Genomic DNA, 18,755 nt, shown 5'->3' on the forward strand with positions numbered 1-18,755 from the left:
GTCGTTAACCCGGGCCTCGACCGATCCGGTATGAAAATCTGTATTGTTGTTCGCATATGTTATTTGGCAGAGGTTTTATACCGGATGCCATTCCTGATGTAACCTTCCCCATTTATCCAGGCTTGGGACCGGCACGTACCCTGAGAAAAGAATCTCTTGTAAAAAGGGAAGATTCCCGAGGAGGCTGAGGAATGCCCATAAATGGAGGATGGGATTTTCACACTATGAAGTACCCTTGACGAATGATCAATAGAACTCAACAATCCTGAGTGATCTGAAGCCAAACTGGAAAAGAAAGAGAAATGTGGCTGGGAAGGGATGGATAAGCCACATAGCGCCTACTTTGTCCAGAAAGGAAGGCTTCGGAGTCCCTAAAAATTGAGTAGCCTTAGCAGGAGTAGTCCATTTGTCACTCTTCTTACCTTTAGTATAAAGACGTGATTGCCTAAGAACAAAGGCAGGCTTAGTAGGGGTACTTTCTCTCAAATTTAGGGACAGGAGAAATGAACAAAAGTTCCCGTAAGGCCTTACCCTTATCCTGAAGGGACTTTAAACCAGAAGCAGCTTCCCCAACGAAAAATTTAGAATCCAGAGGAGCATCCATCAACTTGGCTTTAATATCATCAGGTAGAGGTTGAAGCCTTAGCCAAGAATACCTTCTCATAACTGAACCAAAAACAGCAGCCCTAGAAGAGGCATCTGCCGCATCATAACTATATTTATTAGAATGACTAACAATTTGAGAGAAAGTCCCAAGCAAGGAAAGAAAATAAGTTTTACCCTAAGAGTCTGGAAAACTCAAATAGTGGACAGGCCTGAGAAAGAAGAGCCAACATATACCTAGACATATGGGACTAATATAGCCCTAAAAGCTAGGGTAACAAATGTAAACCTTTTTGTCCCCCTGTCCATAGTTCTGCTGTCCTTGTCAGAAGGCAGTAAGTTGGATGAAGGAAATAATTGACATGGCTTATCAGAGGCTACAGACACTATTGAAGGGCCAGCAGCAGGACATTTATATAAAAAAGAATAATCCTCAGAAACCCTATAAAACCTATCAGGCTTCTTGGGTGCAGGGAAGAGAGAATCTGGTATCTGAGAGGCATTGGAGAAGTCCTCTAGTAAAGCAGCCAAGACTGGAGGAATAGCTGCAGGTTTAGGAGAGTCCACCTGCAACAACTCCTAGTACCTTTTATGGATGTCAGAGACCTGAGTACAGTCCCACTTAAAAAAAAAAAAAAAAAAAAAAAAGTCCATCATCCCAGAGTGCGTGTCCCCATAGTATATTTTCATCCCAGAGTGCGTGTCCCCATAGTATATTTCCTCCAAAGGATCATCAGGGCTGATAGATTCCTCCTTCTCTGACCCACAGTCCAAAGGAGTAGGAATTTAATTAGAATAAGTTAGGGATTTGTCAGCAGAATCTGACTCCTCCTCAGAAGAGTCCTGGTCTCTAGGCCTTTTAAGATGAGTTGAGGACCAAGGAGGAACAGGAACTGAAACCCCATGAGGATGCTTTAAGGACGTTAAGATGGAAAATAACCCCTGAGTAAAAGCCTGCCACTCACTTTGTGGATCCCCTAGAAGAAGAAGAAACGTTATTTTTTTGTTTCTGTAAGGGAAACATCCTGAGGAGGCTCAGTCCAGGACGACACTCTAGAACCATAACAGGAACTTCTTCCCCAACTAGAGACTGAGGAATTCCCCTAGGCCCCCTTAGAAAAAAAATCAGTCATGGTTCCCTCTGAATGTTCGCGATGGACACCTGCTAAGCCTCTTCAGAAATGCTGCCAGCCGGATCCTCACTAGCCTCCAGCGCAGTCGCAACAGGGAAATCCAACAGCACATCCATGTGAGCCTCCTGGTTCGTAACGACCTCAGGAGAATCACCTGGCAGAGACTGGACAGCAGAAGATTCTGGTTGTGCCTTTTTCATGTTCTTCCCTAACAGCTGACCCTAGGGGCAGGGGATTCCTTCCATATTATCTTTAGTGAGTAGCCTAAGACGCTGGTTCTCAAGATACAAGAAAAGGGAAGAAAGTCTACTGTGAAGGATTTTTGGAACAAACGCTTGACAAATAGAACAAGACATATGGCCATGAGAAGCACCTAAGCAAAAACACTTATTGTGCCAGTCTCTATGGGGAATCTGTCTCCCACAATGGCATTTACCCTTCCTGGATGACATTAACCTCAAGGAACACAAAAAAACAAGAAAAAACAAAATCCCCAATGGAGCACTTATCTTGCAAAAACAGCAAACAGGAAGTCCATGGAGAACAAAATTGCGTTCAACTGGCAGAACATGGACGCAGGTAAAACAATGTAAAAAGATACATTTAGACTGGTGGCAAGTTCTGTCTTTGGTAAGTCTGAACATCGCCTTTATGCCCTATGTTATGCAGGGTGTGTATGGTTACATTCGGCATACCTTTTAAATTCATAAGTCTTGGAAGATTGGCCGGATGTTGGGCTTCCATGGCAGGGAATCCCATAGAGTTAGGAATACTGCAGCAATGAAGGTAAGGGCATCTCATAGGTACCCTCCGACAAGAAAGGTTGTACTTGGGAGGTTAGTCTGTCAGTGGAGTTTTTGGCACAGGTCCAGACACTACTGGTCAGGGGAGCATAGCTGGCTGCCCAATTCAGTAGGGGAATCTGGGGTTTATGCTTTGCTGTTTATGTTCTTCGTGTTTCACTGTTGCAGTCATTACATTTGGGTAATCTGCTGGCAGGTTGCCCTCAGTCGGCCTGAATAACAAATTTTTGGGTCCTCTTCCATGACATCAGGGATATAAAACATGCAGCCAACACCATTTTATTCAGTCGTTCTTGCCGCACGGTGCCCGAAGCAGAAGCAGTTCACAAGTGCCGCTCTGCCAACTCCTGAAATTTTTGAATTCAAGTTTCAGAACCAAAGTCTTCAAACTAAAGGTAAGTACCCCATTGGGGAAACCTTTTCTTGCTCCTTACCGATGTCAGTAAAAGTTAATTGCATTACTTGTGGGAAGCAAGTACCTCATAAGGATTTTCATTTGTACTATACTACTTGCCTAGGCCCTGATCACAACATACCTTGCTGTCGGTTTTGTGCTAGATTTAACCAACGCACTATTAAGCGTCGGTATATTTTTTTTGCCTCTAAATATTTTGGTTCAAGATTTAACTATCCTGAAATGTCATCAGTTAGCAATCCGACTACCGGAATTCACAAAAAATGCAAGGAAAAAGACAGACAGAGACTGTTGAGGACCAAAACTGATGACGAAGCTTCTCCTAAGCCAGTCGCTGGTTCGCCGGTACTCAGTGAGGTGCTTTCGCAGCCCCTGATACCTGCTACTTTTGAGTCGCAGGCCTCTACCGAGACCCGTTCAGAGTCCGGTATGTATCAAGATTCTCAAGAGTATTGAACCCGCGGATGTCTCTCCCTTGGGTGGGTCCGGAGCAGCTGAGCAGGCACCAGCTTCTGAGGGTGTTTTCAGGCCTCAACATTTTTATATTAAACCGACACCAGCAACAAAAACAAGGTCAAAGACAACAACTATGTCTACAAACGGACTAGAAAAAACGAATAAACTGTTAAAGCACAAAAAAAACAGGCAACCTTGTGTCCGGAAAGCAAGCTTTAACCCAAAAGAAAGCCAGGAACCAAAACTTCTCCTTTGCAAAAAAGACCATGAGTCTTTGCAAATAGTAGATATTTTTTTCACATATTTTGACAGGATGTTATCGATTAATTTTGAACAAGGGTATGTCATGGATGACCTACCGTCAATCAGTGCCCTCATAGGGGGGTTTGATTGGTCTTTGTGTATCTTCGGTATTCCGAACATTACAGGTAACTTTGGCGGTATAATATCAATATAGTTATACGTATCTAGATCAATTTTACCTGCAAGAAAAAGGTCACGGAAATAACCGCGGATACGACCATGTGACACGTAGATCTCATTAAGAGAAGAAGTTTCATAAGCAACTGAATCAAGTACCTGAAACATTCTCTCGTTATATTGGTAATCATCAAAGACCACCAACCCCCACCCCCTTTGTCAGGTTTTAAAAACCTGACAGGTAGGGAACTAAGATTGTTAAGCCATTGGCGTTGCTCTGCAGATATATTCATGCTCACCAAGTTTGTATTCATCTTATGGGCAGCGAAGAGATGTCTGATGTCAATCTCACACATTTGTTCAAAAAGCAACAAATTAGGCTGAATAGGGGGATTAAAAACGCTAGATAACCTAAGTTTATTACTAACATTCGTTGCTTCATTGTTAAATAACAGTCTCAAATTTAACTTGCGAATAAAGCATTTTAAGTCGATAAGGACCTTTGCTACACTCCCATAGGTACTCGGGACAAAAGTATACCCCAAAGCCAGGAGTTCAACAAGTTCAGAATCTAACTCCAAAGATGAAAAGTTATAAATCGTAAAATCCTTCTTATGATTGGTATATACAATAGGCATAAGTGGTTGTTTTCTAAGTTCGGTAGGAGTGACACCATCCATTATTGTTTCCTCCGGTTCGTGTTCACTACATTTCTCCGCCGTTGATTCCCTAAAAAAACATTCTCATTCGGGGTAGTAACTGGGCCTTGGTTAAACTGACCAGCTTTATCAGTTGATTTTTTTGTTTTTATTATTATTGTTTCCAGTAGTAGACCCCTTTATCCTATTACTTCTTCTAACACCCTGAGTGGAAGGGGTAATCTGCTGCTCTCCATCCCCTTCTTCATCAGGCGCGACATCGACCTCTATAGTAGCAGAGGACTCGTTTGATCCTGCAAAATTGGAAGCTAAACTTCGAAGCTGTAAATTAGGATACGCCTTATCGGTCTGATATGCTGTCCTATCCCTCACTAACTTTTTATTTTTGTTAGTTTTTAATTTAGATAACAAAGCATCTATACTAGAAAAAATACGATCATAATCGTATTTAAATTGCAGGAAAGACATGTCAGTTTTGATTTCATCATCCAAAATATTAACTTCAGAAATGAGTGACAATATATTAACATCATAATGTTTAACAATAGTGTTTAACAGTTGGAAGCCTTGTTCTTGAAATAAGCATTTCAGTTCAAGAAAATAAGCCTGGTCAACCAACAGTCCTGAAGGAATAAAGCTGTTCCGTAAACCTTTTGGAATTAACTTTTCTTTAATGCATTGCCTAAAGTATGCAGCTTCCAGCTGCAATTTTTTAAGTCTAAGTAACTTAAAGTCAAGTACCTTTAGGCGTTCGTTAATTCTGTTGGTGTCGGTTGCTGAAACAGAAACACTACTGTCAATAAGACAAGTCGCTTCGGAAGAAAGAAAAATAAAGGGGTTTTCTTTATTAATCCAAGCTGCCAAAGATAAACCTTCCCCTTCCGAATTGGCGTGCTGCACCCTATTCGCGTTGGAAACAGTTAATGGTTGTGAATTTGAGTTAGCCACTGAAGCATAACTTAAAGCAGGTGCATTTTCAACCAGTTGTAATGATGGAAGCACAACAGTCTCGCTTAACGTTGTCGAAAGCTTAAAACAAGACAAAGCCGCAGTTCCTTGTTTATGGCCTCGGGGAGGTAAACCTTGAGGCGGTTGAGCTGCCGGAAGAGAGGAAACACTCCCTTCTGAAGCAGGAGCTGCATGCCGTTGAAGTGCAGTAGTCGAAATATCCCCAGCAGTAGACGAAGAATGCTGTTCCATAACATCCATACGTGCATGCAAAGCTTCAATTTTTTGAGAAATTGAAGCTAATAAAGATAAAATATCCATATCGTTTAAACTTTTTAGTTGCTGGATAGCTGTCCCAAATATTCAGTCGTTCTTGCCGCACGGTGCCCGAAGCAGAAGCAGTTCACAAGTGCCGCTCTGCCAACTCCTGAAATTTTTGAATTCAAGTTTCAGAACCGAAGTCTTCAAACTAAAGGTAAGTACCCCATTGGGGAAACCTTTTCTTGCTCCTTACCGATGTCAGTAAAAGTTAATTGCATTACTTGTGGGAAGCAAGTACCTCGTAAGGATTTTCATTTGTACTATACTACTTGCCTAGGCCCTGATCACAACATACCTTGCTGTCGGTTTTGTGCTAGATTTAACCAACGCACTATTAAGCGTCGGTATATTTTTTTTGCCTCTAAATATTTTGGTTCAAGATTTAACTATCCTGAAATGTCATCAGTTAGCAATCCGACTACCGGAATTCACAAAAAATGCAAGGAAAAAGACAGACAGAGACTGTTGAGGGCCAAAACTGATGACGAAGCTTCTCCTAAGCCAGTCGCTGGTTCGCCGGTACTCAGTGAGGCGCTTTCGCAGCCCCTGATACCTGCTACTTTTGAGTCGCAGGCCTCTACCGAGACCCGTTCAGAGTCCGGTATGTATCAAGATTCTCAAGAGTATTGAACCAGCGGATGTCTCTCCCTTGGGTGGGTCCGAAGCCGCTGAGCAGGCACCAGCTTCTGAGGGTGTTTTCAGGCCTCAACATTTTTATATTAAACCGACACCAGCAACAAAAACAAGGTCAAAGACAACAACTATGTCTAAAAAAACGATGCATAAGCCACGTGCTCAAGCCCCTACGCCTAAAAAACAGATGATCAAAATGGCTGAGGATTTAATTACCTTGATCAGGGGTTCCCAACCCCCCCCTGCTAAGAGGCCTAGGCAAGGCACCGATTATGAATCTTCAGATCAGGTTTCCATTTCTTCTGATTCCTCTTCTGATCAGGAATTTTTTATTCCACCCTATGGGGATTCTGATGCAGAAGAATCCATCCCATCTGCATCTCCTCCTGAGGATTACTCTTTTGGAGGGACTTTGCATACTTAAAGGAAACATTTTCACTGGGAGAGGCAGGATTTCCTTCTTCCTCAGCATAGGCCTTTGGCAATAACCTCATGTATTCGATACTGATAAAGACGGACAACACCACAGTTATGTGGTACATAAATAAGCAGGGGGGTGTACACATTCCTACCCCCTTTGCAGACTAGCCATGGCCTTGTGGAACACAGCCTTGACTTATCCTATCAGTCTGTGCCTTTCCCCCTCTGCCTCTGCTCTCCAAGGTCTTACTAAAAGTCAGACAGGAAAAAACAAAAATGATCCTAATTGCTCCGGACTGGCCTCACCAGCACTGGTACCCGCTTCTAAGGAATATGTCACACCTTCCTTCATGGTACTTCCCTCAAATACCTCGTCTACTGTCTCAGCAGAACTATCAAATTCTGCACACTCAGCTCCAAACTCTGAATCTTGCAGCATGGCTAATCAGCTAATTATTCAAGCTACATCTCTCTGTAAATCTGTGATGGATGTCATTTTGGAAGCCAGAAGGCCTAGTACTAGAAAATATTATGCTGATAAATGGAAGAGATTCTGAGCTTGGAACCAAGCACAAGGAATAGACACAGCAAAGCCCAATATTCCTCAGATTTTACAATACTTAACTGAAATGCTTGACAAGGGCCTATCTTTTTCCTCAATAAAAATCCATGCCTCTGTCATCTCGGCTCATTACAACACAGAGCCTCCCCTGTTTTCTCACCCACTGCTTAAACAGTATTTTAGAGTGGCCAAAAATTTAAGGCCACCCAGGAGACCACCATCTCCTGCATGGGACCTCAATTTTGTGCTGAAAAAGCTCACCCTTCCTCCTTTTGAGCCAGCAGCTACTGTGGATATAAAATTTCTGTCTTGGAAAACAGCTTTTCTTTTGGCAGTCACTTCAGCAAGAAGGGTTTCAGAACTACAGGCTCTCATGACAGTGGAAAAAAATATGCTTCTCCTTCCTCCAATAATAAAACAACTCTGACCCAAATAAAACCACCGATTGTGGCAAACAGGACCAAACAGCAAGGCAAGTACAAAAACATTTTTATTCTCTAGCACTTCGGTGTCACCACCTTCAAGGAATATCAAACAGTAACAAACATTTACACACATTTTTATAACTTACACAATTAACATCAATCGTTAACCAATTAACCACTTGTCCTTTAAAGCAAACATTTCCAATTTAGATCATTATTTAAACCATTAGGCACTAGCGTTTTATATTTCAAAATATAAATACTCTCTTTATAACACAATTTATGTTTCAATACATTTTCATAGTCACAGAAGCATTCCACAACTTCTAAAATTGTGCCCTATAGCAAAGTAGTATCACTACCATGTAATGCTTTAAAATGTGAAGCAATTATTTTATCTTCCCTCATATTCCTAATATCTCTTATGTGTTCCATGAATCTAATACGAAATTCACTTTTTGTTTCCCCTATATAATACAGGGTACATGGACATCTCAATGCATAGACTACCCCTTTACTTCTACATGAATTAACATCTCTGGGTTCAAACTTAACCCCATTTATGTTGTTAAAAGTCCTCACAATATTTACACAAACACTGCATCTGTTACAACATGATGTTCCCTTAACCACTAATGTATTTGGTATACCAGTAGCTGGCAAGCAAAACCTAGCATGCACTACCATATCCTTTAAACTTCTTCCCCTCTTATAGGAAAAAAGAGGTTTTCCAGGCAAAATCTTCGCCAGAAATCTGTCCTCCAGCAAATATTTCCAATAATATTCTACCAATGCTCTTATTTCTTCACTCTTAATGTTATACACAGATGCATAGTAAATTGTGTTTGTCACATAACTGTTTACCTCTTTATGGCCAGATACCCGATCACTACTTTTCACTCCATAACGATATCTATTATTCCTTCCATCTTTGTTCTTATGCACCCCTTCCCATACTCTAGTATGAGCTTCCTTTAAAGTATCAGGGGTCATAACCCCTTGTTAAAAACATACATTTAGTTTGTTCCATTTCCTTCCTCAACAGATCTCTATTACTACATAATCTGGAAATATGAACTAGTTCCCCATAAGGCAATGCCTTCAATACATGGGGAGGATGGCAACTAGAAGCATGTAAATATTGGTTGCCATCCACAAACTTCCTATGTATGCTGGAAGAAACACTTCCATCATTATTTCCTTCCAAAATTAGATCTAAATCTGTCACTTTATTCCCTTTCTGTAGTCCATCAAATGACCGACCAAACAGGTTTCTATGCAGCTCCAATATAAACTCATCTACTTCATTCAAACCTCCATCACACACATATCAAATCATCTATATATCGAAAATAAGAATCAACATATTTTTCCATAAAACTCAACTTAAATAAAAATTGTCTCAAAAAAAGACATAAAAAGATTGGCATACATGGGGGCAAATGCTGCCCTCATTGCCGTCCCCTGTCTGTCTATACAGCTCATTATTAAAATAAAAATAATTAATTTTCAAACAAAAACTTACCATATTAACTACAAAATTAGAAAAAGGGCTATCCCCATAACATCCACAGCTACTGCTGATATAAAATTTCTGTCTTGGAAAACAGCTTTTCTTTTGGCAGTCACTTCAGCAAGAAGGGTTTCAGAACTACAGGCTCTCATGGCAGTGGAGCCTTTCATTATGTTTTACCGGAACAGGGTGGCCCTCAGGACCAATCCTTCTTTTATGCCTAAGGTGGTATCCAGCGTGGCTCTTAACCAGACCATTCACCTGCCAACAGTTTACCCAAGTCCGCAGAACAAGGGGGAGCGGATTCTGCATTCATTGGACGTACACAGACAACTAAGATTGTACTTAAACAGGACCAAATCTCTAAGAAAATCTGAGCAACTACTGGTAGCATTTGCTGCAGGATCAAAGGGGAAGGCTATATCAAAGCAGACTATTTCTAAATGGATAAGCCACTGCATTCATTTCTGCTATTTGCACCATGGTAAACCTGTGCCCAAGGGGACCAGATCGCATTCCACCAGGGCTGCCTCTACTTCAGCAGCTTTTCTCAGAGGGGTCCCAACCAAAGAAATTCTAGAAGCTGCTACTTGGAGCTCTGTTCATACCTTCACAAAGCATTATCATGTACCTCTCTTCTCTAAATCCAGGGCAGGCTTTGCCACTGCAGTCCTGCAGGGCCTTATAGCCACTCCTAATGCTGTTTGGTTCCATCCTCCCATCCATAGCTTTGGGATTCTACCCAAATGTAATGACTGCAACAGCGAAACACGAAGAACATAGTATAGTTGTGTACACTTACCATAAATGTAGATGTTCGAGTGTATTCACTGTTGCAGTCCGGGTTACCCACCCGCCATCCCCCATTCTATACCTTTTCTTTCCTTCTATACTCAAAAGCCTTTGTGGTGTATTTGCTTTTAGTTGAAGGTAAAGTTTGTTTCTAAAAGTGCATTTATATATTTACAGTTTATTTATATATATTTTTGCTCCCCATTTGGGGGGCACCTGACATCTGGGGCAAGAAAAACTGAATAAAATGGCGTCGGCTGCATGTTTTATACCACTGATGAGCTGACGTCATGGAAGAAGAGACAGCAACCAACGCAGGACCCAAGACTTTGTTATTCAGGCTGACTGAGGGCAACCTGCCAGCAGATTACCCAAATGTAACGACTGCAACAGTGAATACACTCTAACATCTACATTTATGGTAAGTGTACACAACTGTACTTTCCAAAGGGGGGGGGTGATTTTCCTTCCTGTTCTGGATCTTCATGACAGTGGCTACTTGATTACATCTGGTTCCAGATTATCGCACTGCATGGGATAATGACTTTACCTATGATAGACAATTTGTTCATGTCACTTGATGGCTGATCCTGCACTGCTTTGTCAAGCAGTTCCTGAATTGGGAATCTGCATATCTATTGCCTTAAAAGCATTTTTTCTCTCTTTGGGACTTGAACTTGGCCATCCCGGTTTCTAAGCAGATGATTCTGTATATCTGAAGTTCAAGTCTGAAATTGCTGTTCTTGATGGCCATCAATTCCTCCATTAGTATTTGGAGTTGCAGGCTCTTTGTAGGGATCCTTACTTGGACTTTCATAATGATCAAGTGTCTGCTAAGTCTAACATTTTTCCTCAGAAATTTCTCAAAGGTCTCTTTGCTCCATTAACTGTTTTGTTTCTTTCCAGAGGCATAACCCAAGGCTCAGTCAGACATCCCCGGTGTCTTTCCAGAGGCATAACCCAAGGCTCAGTCAGACCCCCCCCCCCCAGTTAACAAATGTAAAATAAAATAAATAAATAAAATAGCCCTTTATAATTTGCATCATTACTTTAGGTATTACTTCATAAGTTTAAAAAGGCAGACCTGTTTGTTCCTTTACTGTGGGTAAGAAGAGCCTAGTTGCTACAGTTTGTTTTGCCATCAGATTACTCATCATTCTTCATTTTCTTGTGGACTGCAGTCTTGGTTCAGTGACTGTCCTTCCTGAACCCATTAATTCCTCCAATGGGATGAGATCCCTCCAGCCTAGCTGTTCTCTCATGGAAGCGAGAGACCGTTGTTAGGGAGTGAGCCAGTGTGCAGTATCCTGTGGACTGTATCATCCATACCCTTGCAGCAGCCTTACAGGCTACACTGTAGTTGCCTCAAGATGTACATGCATGTATCTGCACATGCACCAGATGTTCTTTGTGTTTCACTGTTACAGTCATCACATTTGGGTTATCTGCTTGCAGTAGCCCTCAGTCGGCCTGATTATCAAAGTCTTGGGTCCTGTGTTGGTTGCTGCCCCATCTTCCATGACGTCAGGTAGTCAGGGGTATAAAGCATGCAGCCGACGCCATTGCATCAGTCTTTCTTGCCGTGCTGTGCCCGAAGCAGAAGCAGTTCACAAGTGCCGGTCGGCCGACTCCTGAAATTTTCATTTTTGAGTTTCAGAACCGAAGTCTTCAACTAAAGCGAAGTACCCTGTTGGGGAAACTTTTTCTTGCTCTTATCCGATGTCAGTAAAAGTCAATAATTGTATTTCTTGTGGAAAGCAAATACCTCATAAAGATTTTCTTTCGTGCTGTATTCCTTGCCTAGGCCCTGACCACAACGTACATCACTGTCGGTTTTGTGCCTTATTTAAGCAACGAACTATTCGTCATCGGTATATTTACGCTTCTAAATATTTTGATACTCTGTTCAATTATCCATATATGTCTTCGGTAAGCCATCCGACTACCGACATTCCGAAAAAATGCAAAGATAAAGACAGACAGGTCGCCGAGGTCCAAAGCTGCCGACGACGCTTCTCCTAAGCTAGTCGCCAGTTTGCCGGTACTCAGTGAGGCGCTTTCGCAGCCCTTGATACCCGCTACTTCAAATTCGCAGGCCTCTACTGAGACCCATTCGGAGTCCGGTATGCCGCGAGATGCTTCAACTGTGGAACCTGCGGATGTCTCTACCTTGGATGGGTCCGGAGCCACTGTGCAGGCACCGGCTTCTGAGGGTGTATTCAGGCCTACTGACTTGCATATTAAACCAATGCCATCTTCTTCTTCAAGGCTGAAAACTCGAACAATGCCTAGAAAACCGACGCCCTGACTGCATGGTCAGGCCTCTATGCCTAAAAAATAAATTATAAGAATGGCTAAAGACCTTGTTACTTTAATCGGGAAGCCAGCCTTCCCCTTCTAAGAGACCTAGGACTGAATTTGCTTATTATACTTCTGATCAGGATTCTGAAATTTCTGTTTCCTCTGATGACCAAGATTTACCCTGATCTACCTGTGAAGATTCTGATTCAGAGGACTGTATTCCCTCTGCTTCCCCTCCAGAGGATTTCTCTTTTGGTGAAACCTTGCATACTCTTAGGGAACATTTCTGCTGGGAAAGCCAGGATTACTCTGATTCTAAAAAGAGGCTTAGAGATTTTTTACTCCTGCCCCAACACAGGCCTTTAGCTGTCCCTCTGTGCTAGACATTGCTGATGATGCCTTTTCGGAATCTAGCTTGGCCCCTGACACTCTACCTCCTGCTCCCAGAAAACCTGATAGATATTACAGGGTTCCTGACTCTCACAAGTTCCTTTTTAAAAATCCTATTGCATATCCTGCGACCATTTCACAGGGACCCAAGGGCATTAAGGCTACTACTGCCAAAAATCCTAACCTCTCTGATAGAGATTCCAGGGCACTAGATAGATGGGGTAAGAAGGTATATACTTCTGCAACCTTGTCCATTAGGGCCTTAAACTGCCAGTTTCATATGTTAAAGTATCAGCAGCATACTAGTGGATTGCTTAAACAGAAAATGATGTTGATTCTTGACTGTGCTGAAAATAAGGATTTACAGGATTTAATGCATTCTGATGAACATATTGGAAAACATACTTTGCAATGTGGTTTTGATTCATTAGAGGCATCTTGCAGGGCTGCTGTCACAGGGTCTGTACTTAAAAGGCATGCCTGGCTTAAGGAGCAGTCTTTACCAGATCATCTTAAAGCTAAATTGCTGGATGGTCCCTTAAATCAGGACCGCCTGTTTGGCAACAAAGCAGAAGTAGTACTTAGAGTTGGAAGAAAAAGCTAAATCTATGCAAACTGTTAAAAATTTCCTACAAGTGCAGCCTCCAAGATTTAGTAGGCATTGGCCCTCTAAGAATTGAGCCTTTCCTGCCTCTTCCATGCTTTCTCAGTCCAAACCCAGAACCAGCAGAACACACAGGCTTCAGTCCCAAGGTACACACAGGACTAAGCATTGGGGGGGCTCCCACTTCCAAATCAGGGAATAGTAAGACTCCCCCCTATGGTAAACTGTCTTAATGACTTGACTTTAAAACTTCCAAGCCCTTCTCAACTGACTGCTCCTTTGGGGGAAAGATTGTTCTGCAGGCAAAAAAATGGGAACTCATTACCCAGGACAAATGGGTTTTAAATGTAGTTTCAGAAGGATACATATTTCACTTCAACACACTACCAACCCCAAACGGTTGGCCAGATCTACCCCCAAATCAGTGGGCAGAGGTTCAAAAACAAGTACTCACTCTTAAGCATAAGGGCTATTCAGACTGCAGCAGAAGAGGAAAAGGGACAAGGTTTCTACTCGAGGCTTTTCCTGGTACCCAGAAAAGCCAACTCATGGCTTTCTATCCTGGACTTTTCTGTTCTAAACACCTTTTTGGTAATCCCAAAATTCAAGATGCTAACCATTCACCAGTTGCTTCCTATGCTAGGCAAGGATGCCTGGTTGGCAATACTGGATCTAAAGTAAGCCTACCTGCACATCCCAATCAGGGAATCTTGCAGAAGATACCTACGCTTCAAAGCAGGCTACATGCACTATCCGTTCTCTGCACTGCCCTTTGGCTTATCTACTGCGCCCAGGGTATTCACATAGTGCCTAGCTCCAGTCATTGCATTTTGCAGGCAAAGAAATATTCAAATATACCCGTACCTGGACGATTGTCTAATTCAGGCAGAAAGCCAGCACATACTTTTGAATCATCTGGCATTTATACAAAAGGTGCTGACTTGTCTGGGGTACACCATAAATGAAAAGAAATCACATCTTGTACCCTGTCAACAAATTATATTCCTGGGCGCAAGCTTGAACAACTTCCCAGATGGCTATCCTCATGCAAGAGAAACAAATTCATTTGACAACTTACTTCAAACTAATGGCCACAAAAACCCTGCTATCTGCAAGGCAAATACTGCAAGTCTTGGGGTTCATGGCCTCATGCATTCTCCTAATTTCATATGCAAGACTGCATATGAGGAAACTACAGTGGTATCTAAAAAGCCTATGATGTCAACATTCTCAGGATCTAGAAGCAATGATTCCTATCATACCTTGCCTACAGTTAGAGTTCCTTTGGTGGGCAGAGGCCTGTCACCAAAACAAGGGACTACCATTAACTCTACCCTCTGCCGCCCAAACCCTAACAACACACGCATCAGACTATGCATGGGGGGGTCACCTGGCAGGGAAATGCATTCAGGGCAAATGGAACCCAAGTCAAATGCTCCTGCATATCAATTAAAAAGAAATGTTAGCTGTACAGAATGCTCTGACAGCCTTCAAGGACCATGTTCTTCCAGGACAATTAATGGTAAAGACGGACAACACCACTGTTATGTGGTACATAAACAACCAGAGGGGTACCCATTCGTATCCCCTCTGCAGACTAGCCATGGCTCTGTGGAACACAGCCTTGAGCTACTAAGTGCATCTTCAGGCTCAATTCCTGCCAGGAAAGCTAAATACACTGGCAGACTAACTAAGCAGAAATCTCATGGACCCACGAGTAGAAACTGGAACCGAAGACTTTCAACATGTTGATAAATGGGAGAGCCCAGGTATAGACCTGTTTGCCTCCCCCCAGAGCTACCAATTGGACAAATTCTGCACAAGGACTCCCCACAAACAAGCTTAAAAAGTGGATGCCCTGTCCTTCAACTGGAAAAACCAGTTTATGCCTTTCCTCCTCTGCCTCTCCTCTTTAAGGTACTACTAAAGATCAAACAAGACAAACGAAGGATGATACTGATTGCACCAGACTGGCCATGCCAACAATGGTACCCCCTCTTGCTCATTGTGTCACTGCTGGCTCCATGGCACCTGCCTCAGACCCCTACCCTGCTGTCCCAGCAGGAGGGCCAGATTCTGCATCCTCAGCTTCAAGCCTTGAACTTGGCAGCCTGGCTAATCACCTAATCTCTCCGTTACCATCCTTCAGTAAACAAGTGTTGGATGTTATTTTGGAGGCAAGGAGGCCCAGTAGTAGAAAATCTTATGCTGAAAAATGGAAAATATTCTGTTCCTGGAACCAGACTCAAAGGGTGGGTACAGCAGCGCCCAATTTACCTCAGATTCTTCAATACTTAACTGAGATGCTTCACAAGAGCCTTTCTTTTTCCTCCATCAAAATTCATGCCTCAGCCATTTCAGCTCATTGCAGCACAGAACCACCCCTCTTCTCTCATCCTCTGCTCAAACAGTTACTCAGAGGAGCCAAAAACTTAAGACCACCCAGGAGAGCCCCATCTCCAGCCTGGGACCTTAACTTTGTATTGGGAAACTCACTCTACCTCCTTTTGAGCAAGCTGCAAGTGCAGAGTTAAAATTTCTTTCTTGGAAAACAGCCTTCCTTTTTGCAATCACTTCAGCAAGAAGGGTATCTGAATTACAGGCCCTTATGGCAGTGGAAATTTTCATCATCTTTCATGCGGACAGGGTGTCCCTCAGGACAAATCCCTCCTTCATGCCCAAGGTAGTATCCAGTGTGGCTCTTAATCAGTCCATTCATTTGCCAACCTTCTTTTCTAATCCACAGAACAAAGGGGAACAGATACTGCACTCCTTAGATGTGCACAGACAACTTAGATTTTACTTGGACAGGACTAAACATCAAAGGAAATCTGAGCTACTGCTGGTGGCATTTGCTGCAGGGGCAGAGGGGAAGGCCATTTCAAAGCAAACCATTTCTAAATGGATAGGCCATTGTATTCATTTCTGCTATAAGCACCATGGAAAACCTATCCCACAGGGAATAAGACCACACTCAACCAGGGCTGCATCTGCCTCTGCAGCCTTTCTCAGAGGTGTCCCTACCAGGGATATCCTAGAAGCTGCTATCTGGAGTTCTGTACATACTTTCACCAAGCATTACCATTTGACAATTTTCTCTAAATCCAGAGCTGGCTTTGCCACTGCAGTCTTGCAGGGCCTTTTAGCTGGTCCTAATGCTATCTAAATTCCTCCTCCCATTTGGGAATCTACCCAAATGTGATGACTGCAACAATGAAACACAAAGAACATAGTACAATTGTGTACACTTACCATAAATGTAGATGTTTGAGTGTATTTGCAGTCCTGGTTACCATCCCTCCAGCCCCCTGACTTCTATTGTCTATATCTCTATTCTTGTTTACTATGCTTAAAGCTTTCTGGTGTATTTGCTTTTTGTTGGAGATGCAAAGGGATAATTGCATCCCATTATGGGTCCACCTGATATCTGGGGCAAGAAATACTGATAAAATGGCATCGGCTGCATGCTTTATACCCCTGACGTCATGGAAGATGAGACAGCAACCGATGCAGGACCCAAGACTTTGATAATCAGGCCGACTGAGGGCTACCGCAAGCAGATAACACAAATGTGATGACTGCAACAGTGAATACACTCGAACATCTACATTTATGGTAAGTGTACACAACTGTACTTTTCCTACCATGCAGCACACTTTTTGTATCATGGGCACTTTAGGTACTCCTGTAAGTGTTGTCAATGCCAATAAGCAAGTTAACCCCCCCCCCCATGGTGGGTGAACCAGAGTTCACTGCTCACTTCCATCTTTCCCCACACTCAGTCCCTGGATCACCAGTGCTGCTAATTGAACATGAGTCATCTAGGATGCAGTCACTCTTTATTCCTCTGCACCACAGGACTGGATACTACTAATCATTCTTGGACTAATGCCATCAAGGGCCCTACTTCATTTAGAGATGACTGCTTCCAGAACCTGTTTCGCGAATGTGTCCATTGCAGACTGTGACCATTTGGTCTTGGTTTACACTTCGGCAACATTATTCATTATTGTTGTTTGGGCCATGATTCTTTTTGCCCCTCAGTGCTTTGATTTTTCCCTCATCTGGGGTAGAACCAGAAGGGCAGACGTTGATAGTGTCAAGGTCAAAATGATTATCACCCTTGGTGGGGAGGGGAATATTTTGATCAAAGGAATAATCAAGAAAAATGAGTACTCTTTCAGTGTATTTGGTGTCAGTTGTGCATGTACAGCAGTTTATAGTGGCATTGTTATTTTTTCCACAGTACTTGCAATTACCCAAGTCGAGGTGCATCTTTTAGTCATTACTGCATACTGTATGGCTCCCCATTGATATCATTGCAACCAGTTAAACCATTCTTGAAGGAGGTATTTCATCTCGGACCAGGTAGAATAACTATAGTCTCATCACAGGACTTGAATTGTGTATTAATGGAGCTGACCCGAGCCCTTTCAACCAGATGTTTATCATAAAACTCAGTTTTCTGTCTTGGGAGACTGTCCATTTGCTAGCACTTAAAGCATCTAGAAGAGTCTGAGTTCCAGCCACTTATTTACGTGGACCCATTCTTAACTCTTCACAAGGACGTGGCCAGTTTAAGAACAAACCCTTCCTTCATGCCTGAAGTGGTCACTAAGGTATCATTAAACTAATCTGACTTCATGGGCCATCTTGGAAGTCGCCACTTGGTCCTTTGTACATGACTTTCCAGGCACTACAAACTTAAGCATCCCTTTCCAGTATCTGGAGAGGCTTCACCACTACACTCTTGCAGAGCTTCATGCAGCCTGTTAATGGAATTTAACCAACCACTCAACAGCCAGCAGCTATGTCTAGGTGATTATGGCTACTGTAATAGTGGCCATATGAAGACATAGTACAGTTGTGTAAGCAACTTAATAGTAGATTCTGAGGTGGGAACACTGTCACATTTTCCTCCTACTTTCACTTTTTTCCAATTTGAGCATCCAAGTGCTGATGTGATTACCATGTCGTTCCCCTGTGACTTCTACCTCTTCCTTAATTGCAAGGTGTCCAGTCTTCTCTTGTCCATGTGGCTTTACAAGAGTCAAAATTCATAGGGTGGTCTTTCCCTTGTGGGAAAGAGGCCTGAGAAGTTTGGTAATAGTAGGATGTTGAAATCCTACCTGCAAGGAGGAGGAATATATGTTGGCACAATCTGGTCTGTTCATGCCCATGTGATGTTTGTGAAAAATTTGGCTCCAGATCACTTCAGGAATGTAAAAATTAGTTGATTGTGCAGGCTGTGTACTCTTTCAAAGCAAGGCAAGAAAAGAGCGAGAGAGAAGTATTGAGAATTTTCCTGTGGACTCCCCTTCTAGAGTGCTTAGACTAGAACCCTCCCTTCCTCCCAT

At 42.6% G+C, this 18,755-nt stretch overlaps 1 protein-coding gene across 1 annotated transcript in view; it reads left to right on the forward strand.

Moving 5' to 3' along the window:
- NFYC (nuclear transcription factor Y subunit gamma) overlaps positions 1-18,755 on the forward strand; it is a 542,726-nt gene that overhangs the window by 434,676 nt on the left and 89,295 nt on the right. The window lies entirely within an intron of this gene.

Source organism: Protopterus annectens, chromosome 9.part0 (assembly GCF_019279795.1).
Source record: "Protopterus annectens isolate FY-2018-M chromosome 9.part0, PAN1.0, whole genome shotgun sequence".
Lineage (NCBI taxonomy): Eukaryota > Metazoa > Chordata > Ceratodontiformes > Protopteridae > Protopterus > Protopterus annectens.